The sequence below is a fragment of the Mustela nivalis genome, assembly GCF_964662115.1.
Source record: "Mustela nivalis genome assembly, chromosome: 15".
In the NCBI taxonomy this organism is placed as follows: Eukaryota; Metazoa; Chordata; class Mammalia; order Carnivora; family Mustelidae; genus Mustela; species Mustela nivalis.
This window is the reverse complement of record NC_139034.1, coordinates 15,299,625-15,306,888: the sequence shown is the minus strand read 5'-3', so window position 1 is coordinate 15,306,888 and position 7,264 is coordinate 15,299,625. Positions and strand designations below refer to the sequence as shown.

The 7,264-nt window shown below is 48.7% G+C and overlaps 1 long non-coding RNA gene across 1 annotated transcript; it reads left to right on the top strand.

Moving 5' to 3' along the window:
• Positions 1-2,031: 2,031 nt before the first annotated feature.
• Positions 2,032-3,101, top strand: LOC309848959. Its single transcript, XR_014303375.1, has 2 exons — positions 2,032-2,128; positions 2,778-3,101. It is a non-coding gene; the product is annotated as an uncharacterized lncRNA (long non-coding RNA).
• The last annotated feature ends 4,163 nt before the right edge of the window (positions 3,102-7,264 follow it).

Here is a 7,264-nt window from a genome sequence, read left to right as displayed (position 1 = left end):
TGTCCATCTGTGTTTATTTCGCCCATGGCTCCAGGGTCAGTGGCCTTGGTAGGCATTTAATAAATACTCTTCTTTCTCCAAATTCGAGCTGCTGCCAAAGACTGATTACTTAAGCCTCTGAAACCTTTTTAAAAATGCATTCCTTCCTCTCCATCTCCAAAGCCACATCCGTGCCTGGGTTTAATCATTGCACACTCAGACTTTTACAACCTTTTTGTACCTTCTTTCTTCCTGTCTGCCTTGGCTCCAGTGAGAGCAGAGAATTGCTGTAAAATCACCCAGACCCAGAATGTCTGGATTTAAAGGGGACTTAACACAACATTGACTCCACTCTGCCTCTGGGGCTTGAATTCTTTTGACAACATTCACCATCCTAAGAAGCAGCTGCTCAGTTTCTTGAATACCTCCAGGTACAGTGGACTCACTACCTTGTGAGGCTGTTCGTTCCCTCTCTGTCCTGATAGTGCTTCCTTTTTTCAAGCTGAAATTTGTCACCACACAGATTACAACTATCAGTCTTCACTCTCCCTCTTGGAATCAAGAGAAACCAGAGGAACAACTTCAGAACACTATTAATGCTTCTCTCGGTAAATGTTGTCTCCTAATGGTGGTGCCCAGAACCAAAGGCACCATTGCTAAGTGAAGAAAGAAACAGAAGTCTCTTCTTTCTCTATTAGTTTCTTGAAGCTGCCATAATGAATCGCCACAAACTGTGGCTTAAAACAACAGAATTTTTTTTAGTCTCATGGTTCTGGAGGCCAGAAATTCAGAATCAGTATCACCGGGCCAAAACCAAGGCATCAGCCTGGCTGTGCTCCCTCCAGAGACTCTGCATGAGAATACGTCCTTTGCCTTTTCCAGCTTCTGGTGGCTACTGGCCTCCCTTGGCTTGTGGTCACTGTGCTCCAATCTTCGGCCAGCATCTTCGGTTCTCTTGTTCTCTCTTCACATCACCTTAAATTTCGTGTGCAGCCACATTTCGTTTTGCCTCCTTCTTGGAAGAATGCTTGTGATGGTATTTAGGATGACCCTGGATAATTCAGGAACATTTCTCCACCTCAAGATCCTGAACTTAATTACACCCAAAAGACACCTTGCTCCCGTGTCAGGTAACATTCACTGGTTCTAGGGATAACAACGGGGCTATCTTTGGGGAGAGGCTGTTTTCACTGTATCACACTCCCCTTAAAAAAAACACTCTGTTTAAGAGAGCCTAGCATCTCCTTAGCCTGTCTTGTGATTCCAGCATACTACTGACTTTTACACTGAGAACTTAATTAATTTGCTCTGGAGCTGTCTATCCCTTGGTCTTGATTACAGTGCATTATCCCAAATAAATGACATGCTTTTAGCTGTAAACCATTGTTCCAATACTTTTGATATCTTCTTAGAGCTATTCATCAAGCTCTCGGGATTTCTGCCCACTTAATTGAAAATCTGTAAATTTTAAGTTTGGTAAGTGCTTGTTTAGTTTTAACGGTGATCGAGGTATTCTGTGAGCCTCCCAGGAAGCAGAGCCCTGCGGCATGCCATGGGACATGTATTGTCCCAGTTCCATGAAGCCCATTCCTTTCCCTGTCATCCTATCTGTCCCTTCTCATAGGTTTTCTGCTGATTTATGTGAGGCCTCTCGCACCGGGTAGCAGATGGGAATGATGACTGTGTGTTTATCAAGTTTTAGCTCCCATATTCCAAATTCTGGTTTAAGTCCATTATGTAGGGAATTATGCTGAATTTCAAACCGAAGTTAAATACTTGACACCAAAAGGCAGGTGTTACATAGACCAGAGGGTCTCGAGTTTCAAGAGGCCTCAGAATCACCAGGAGGGCTTATTAAAACACAAAGTGCTGGGCCCCACCTTCAGAAATTCTGACTCAGTGGGTCCAGAGAGGCCTGAAAACTTGCCTGTCTAATGAGTTCCCAAGTGATGCTGATGTTGCTGGTCTGGGAACCACATTTTGAGAACCACTGATGGAAAGTATGGTTCCATTATATCTTCATATAAATAACCATGTCAGAACTTCCAGGACATCCTCCAAGACTGTTTGGTCACAGCAGGTGCTTAATATTTGCTACATAATAATGGAAAGATGTTGGCTGTCTTTGGTGTTACATAGCATCACTTAGGTGAGAAAATATATTTCATTACTAATATACAGGTAGTAAGTTCCTTCTTTTTTAGTTCTTTGCCTTCTGACTATCTCACAACTCCTCAAAGTAAAACACATTGTAAATACTCCATGACTTAAGTTAAAGGCTTAAGGTAAAGGCTAAAGCATAGTATAGACGATTTTATATCCAAAATGTGTAGATCGAAGAGCACTCCCTCCCCCCATCATTGAGGTTCTACTCCCTACATCCATTTCAACCATCCATGCTCCTGATTCTCCTGACTCTGACCCTAGGGCTGTCTTTCCCAGGTAAGCAACAGAGTGCAAGAAGTCTGTAGCCTAGGCTCTGACCTTGAGGGCTGGGAGGAAAACCTGTACACCTAGGATGGCAGTTCCCCCGAATAGCATAAGGCCGTTTGACCTTGTCAACTGCCCCTCCCCCCACTTCCTCCCATGCAGCCCTGGCTCTGGGCCTCCCAGGATACTTTTTATCCCTTACAGCTTCTCTTGTCCCTACTTGTTCCTGAGGGTTGAGGACCCCAGGACCAGAGAGACATCCTGACCTTGTTGATTTGGTCTGAAAGGGTGATGTCTGTCAATTTAATTTGCAAAGTAACTGATTATAGACATGTCTCACCTTTTGCTTCCTTCTCTTCTTCTTCCAGTGTCCGAGGTACCGTTCCAAAACGTCAGCTTGCTCGCTGCTCCTTCGCTTCTGCGAGACTCCGGCAGCCAATACCAGCACCGACCGCCTCTCGCAAAGCAAATTATAGGAGTGGCCCCACATTACAGGGACGAAAGGCCTAGCTTCAGTTTGGGTGAAATTCTTAGACACTTTCCACATACTTGTTTTCTATTAAGGGAGTACAATACGAGCCCGCATAAGACGTGCCCTTTCGAGTTGTAAACTGTTCTAGATGTTTGTGCACAGGTATTTTACTTATCATTTCTGTTTCCATCAAGCCGGCAAAATAAACACTTGTAATGGGTTCGTGCTTTGCCTTTCTTATTCATTGACCCTACAGTACCCATTTCTTTTACAGAAGGCTTTGTGAGTGTGGGTGTTATATATTCAGTATATTTAAGAAAACCGGCCTCCTTTGCAAGGCATGTACTCCTGACCAAAGCATCTGTGATTCCAGAAGAGCCAGCCCCGCTCCGTTTGCCACGGGCAGATGAGTACAGATGAAATACTAAGTGTGCCCTTGCGATGTGGTTCACAGCATTGCGTTGCTTTGAGTTGCAAAGCCCCACTGCCCTGGCCTTACTCTTTCTGTGTTTTTATTGCATTTCTGATTTTTACTCCTTAGCCTGTGGGAATCTTGCCACAGAGACCTCTGAGACACCAATGGAAAAAAACTCACCTGGGGTGTGTGTGGGGGGGTCGCGTGTATTTGAAGCTAGGACTCCCCCCCCCCCACGCCCCACCTCAAACCCACCCCCACCACTAAAGAAAACGCGCAAGAGCCTTGGAAACTTGAGGGAGCTGGTGTCCGCCAGGCGGAGCCCTGCTTTCTGTCTAGGGGGAACAGAGCGGGGTGGGGGGCGGGGCGGGCCGGTGTGGGGTGGGGATGGGGGCGGTTCAGCACCTGGATGCGGCAGCAGCCGGCGCAGGGACGCGCCGTGCGCATTTAACGCATTGCAAGGGGACTCCAGCTCACAAGGGCAAAGCACGGCCGTCGCCTGCCTCGGCTTTCCCGGGACCCGCAGCCGAGCCCGGCGACGGGCGACAGGGCTGCGTGCAGCCCAGGCTCCGCGATTGGAGCCGGCCAGAGATGGGTGGCGGTGCGCGCCCACGGCTGCGCTGCGCGAACGGGTCGCCCAGAGTCACTAATGGCTCTTGCGGCCGCGTGGCGGCCCTCCGCCCTCTGCCGGAGCGCGCGCGGAGGAAATGGCCTTGCCAGAAGGATTGATCTCCCCGGGAAATGGCTGAGTCGGCGCTGCGGTTCCAAGGAGTCTGGCTCCTCGCAGCACGTAGCCTTTCCTTGTCCATCCGCTGCCGTCCTCGTGCTTCTACGCCTTAAAAAATTGTTTCAAATTTCTAGCCAAAGGTTCCCATCCTCAATAGCCGATCTATTTTTTTTTAATTGGGGTTATGGAAATCGAAAGTCATTGTAAGCGATTTTCTAAACCTGGCTTTTATCTGGGACATCGGTCCTTTGGGAACTGCGGCCCAGGGAGAGAACAGGGGTATTGAAATGTCCACAACCGCATAAGCAGCACCTCTTCCCCTCTCCCTCCAAGATGAGGGGGAGCGCGGGGTTCTGCACACCGTCCCCTTAGAAGTTTGGGAATTCTGTTGTCCCGGTCCCCACTTAGGAGTGGTTAGTGAAGGTGTACTGAGCAGTTGCGTGCCCGGCGCTGTGCTAAGCCTCTTCCCAAATGTGCGAACACGTTTAATTTTCCTAGCAACGCGATCGCCCTCATTTTACAGAGGACAAAATCAGGGCTCACAGAGGTGCTGTAAATCGCCAGCGCTTACCCACCTCATAGCTGGTCAAAGGCAGATCTGCCCCTGAGTCCCTCCACGGAGTGAGGCTGCTGCTTCCCCTAAACTTTCATCCCAGATCCTGGTTCTCGGTCAGGTTGAACTGTGAATATATAGCTCCCCTACTGGGAGGGGTGAGGTTTCAGCACTGAGGGTCCCAGGAGCTGCTGTGCAGCACCTCTGGGGTCAGGATGCATTGTGTTTAAAGGAAGAGAGGCAGAGTGTGCATCAGACCCTCTTACCTTCAGTGTGACCAGGTTTTCCTCCAGTGCCCTGACACTTGCCCACTTCGTTGGGAAAAACACTTAGAGGGACTGTATTAGTTGGCTAGGTCTGTCATAACAAAATATCTCTTCTTTAAGGCTTAAAAAGAGAAATTCGTTTTCTTGCAGTCCTGGAGGCTGGACCAAGGGCAAGGTATCAAGGGGTGGGTTTCTCACCAGAACTCTCCCCTTAGCTTGCAGATGGCCTCCTTCCCATTGTGCCTGCGCAGACCCTGTCTAAATTTCCTCTTCTTATAAGGACACCACTGTAAAGCAGACTGGATTAGCGCCCCCCCCCCCCCCCGAAAGACCTCGTTTTAACTTAATTGCCTCATCTCCTAGTATGGTTACATTCTGAGGTACTAGGAGTTACATTCTGAGGTACTTTTTTCAGTGGGGGGGCACAATTCACCCCATAAGGGGGCTCAAATAAGTTTTAGCTGTAAGAGGTCCCACTCTGGAAAATGTGCACTGCTAACCCAATATGCAGACCAGTCAGCTTTTTATGTGCTCACATAGACCTCTTTCCTAAAAACCGCCGTGAGAAACTTGCCCAAACACTCTGTACTCTGACTATTCATTATTTTTAAGAGTCATGAGTCTTTGGTTTGGCTCAAGCAAAATCACGTGTGAAATCCAATAAATGGGAAGTCTTTATTGCTCAACCACTTTTGAAAAATGTCTATCACAGAGGCCAATTTTTTCCCCCTATGAAGTCTCATGATTTTCTATGAAACCAGTCCTTTACAAGAAAGGGCTTTTTTCAAGAAATGGGCTGGAGAGCGTAGTACAGGCTGAAGGACGCTAGATGGCGCCCTGGGCAGGGGCAGGAGGAGACAAAATGTCCGCAAAGCATAGTGAAGGCTCCTTGATTTGGTGTGAATGAAGAAAACATTCAGTCGTACTTGAAGCTGGCTTTCTTCAATCAAAATGAAACTGCCTGCTCTGGCGCTAAGGGGAAAGTCCTGTTTTGTTTTTTTGTTTTTTTGTTTGTTTTTTGTTTTTTAATGTTTGTTTGTTTGTTTTTGGTGGTAAGCAGCTGTGCGTGATCTAGGGATCATACTTAAGCAAAGCTGAAATGGTCACTATTAATATTCGGAGCCCTTCTGGCTCCACCAGAAATGTTAGGCACCAGAAATGTTAGTCTCTCTGGGACTGCACGCACCCCCTCTTTCCTCCCTGCCTCCCGGGTGCAGCCTGCCCCTGTGGGTTCCCTTCTCCGCTGAATGCCCTGGCTTGTCTGCAAGAGGAGGGCTGAATTCATTGAGTTTTATAGCATAAGATCAGAAAAAGAGGAGGCATCCAGAGGGAGGGAGTTGAAATGGAATACTTATTATGTCGGATTCTCCGGGCCACGTGCCACGGAGCTATATAGGTGCGCGCGTCGGGCCTGCGGGGTGCGGAGTGTCGGGATATTGGTAGAGAGATGATTCGCTCGGATTCTCATTCGTTTGTTCTCCTGGGCTATGGCGGGTGGGTGGCTGTGGATTACAGCGCGGTGTCCTCAGGTCTTGGTGGGGGATGGCAGCGCAGGTGCAGGAGGTAGTTTGTGCATCTCCCGAACATAGTCTCCTCCTCCACTTTTCTATGGAGCCTGAGTTGAAAGTCTGGTTGGGGCTTGCTTTGCCACACCAAGCGTTCTGCGTTCCTGTGTTAGTTGAGAAAAGCTGGATGGCTGCTCCAGTTACTTTCAATCCTGACTCTCTCCACCCCCCTTTTTTGGGGGGGGGGGGCTGGGTGATCTCCTATTGCCCCCCAACTCCCTTTCCATTCTCTGCCCTGCTCAGTGTCCTGGAGGCTGTGCTCTGTGGACTGTGTCTTTTCAGCTTGCTTGCCCTCTTACTTCCAGCTGGGCTTAGCCACTAACTGTAGGAGAGAAAAATCTGGGTGGCTGGTCTGCTTCTTTCCTGCTGGCAGTGGTTGGACCCTTGGGGACCTCGGCTCCTGTGAGGGGCTAGACTGGACTCAAACTGCCCACCTCATCAGAAAAGGGCTGGAAGGTTCTGGATCCCAAGCTCAGAGTCGGCACCCAGGCCCTGTGGGCTGAGCCCACACAGGGCAGGGCTAGATGGTGGTCATTCCCCCATGCAATGGAAAAGCTGTTGAGGCAGTAGCCTTTTTGTGGGTTTTGTACAGGGGAGTGGGATGGATTTGCAGATGAGACTTGTGTTAATATTAACCCAGTGTTTTATTAACTAAATCGCCTGAGATAAATTCCAGAAAGACCCGGGTGAGAGAGAACTCAGCACACTGTGCCTAGAATTTCTGAGGCCACCAGAGTTTTACAAGGACCGAACCCTTGCTCACCTGCTTTTGTGCAGAGTGAGCGCTTTTGACTTCTTTATCTTTTTCCCTTCATCAGTCTGATTTCCCGTCCGTGTCTTTGTTGGTTTCTTCTTCC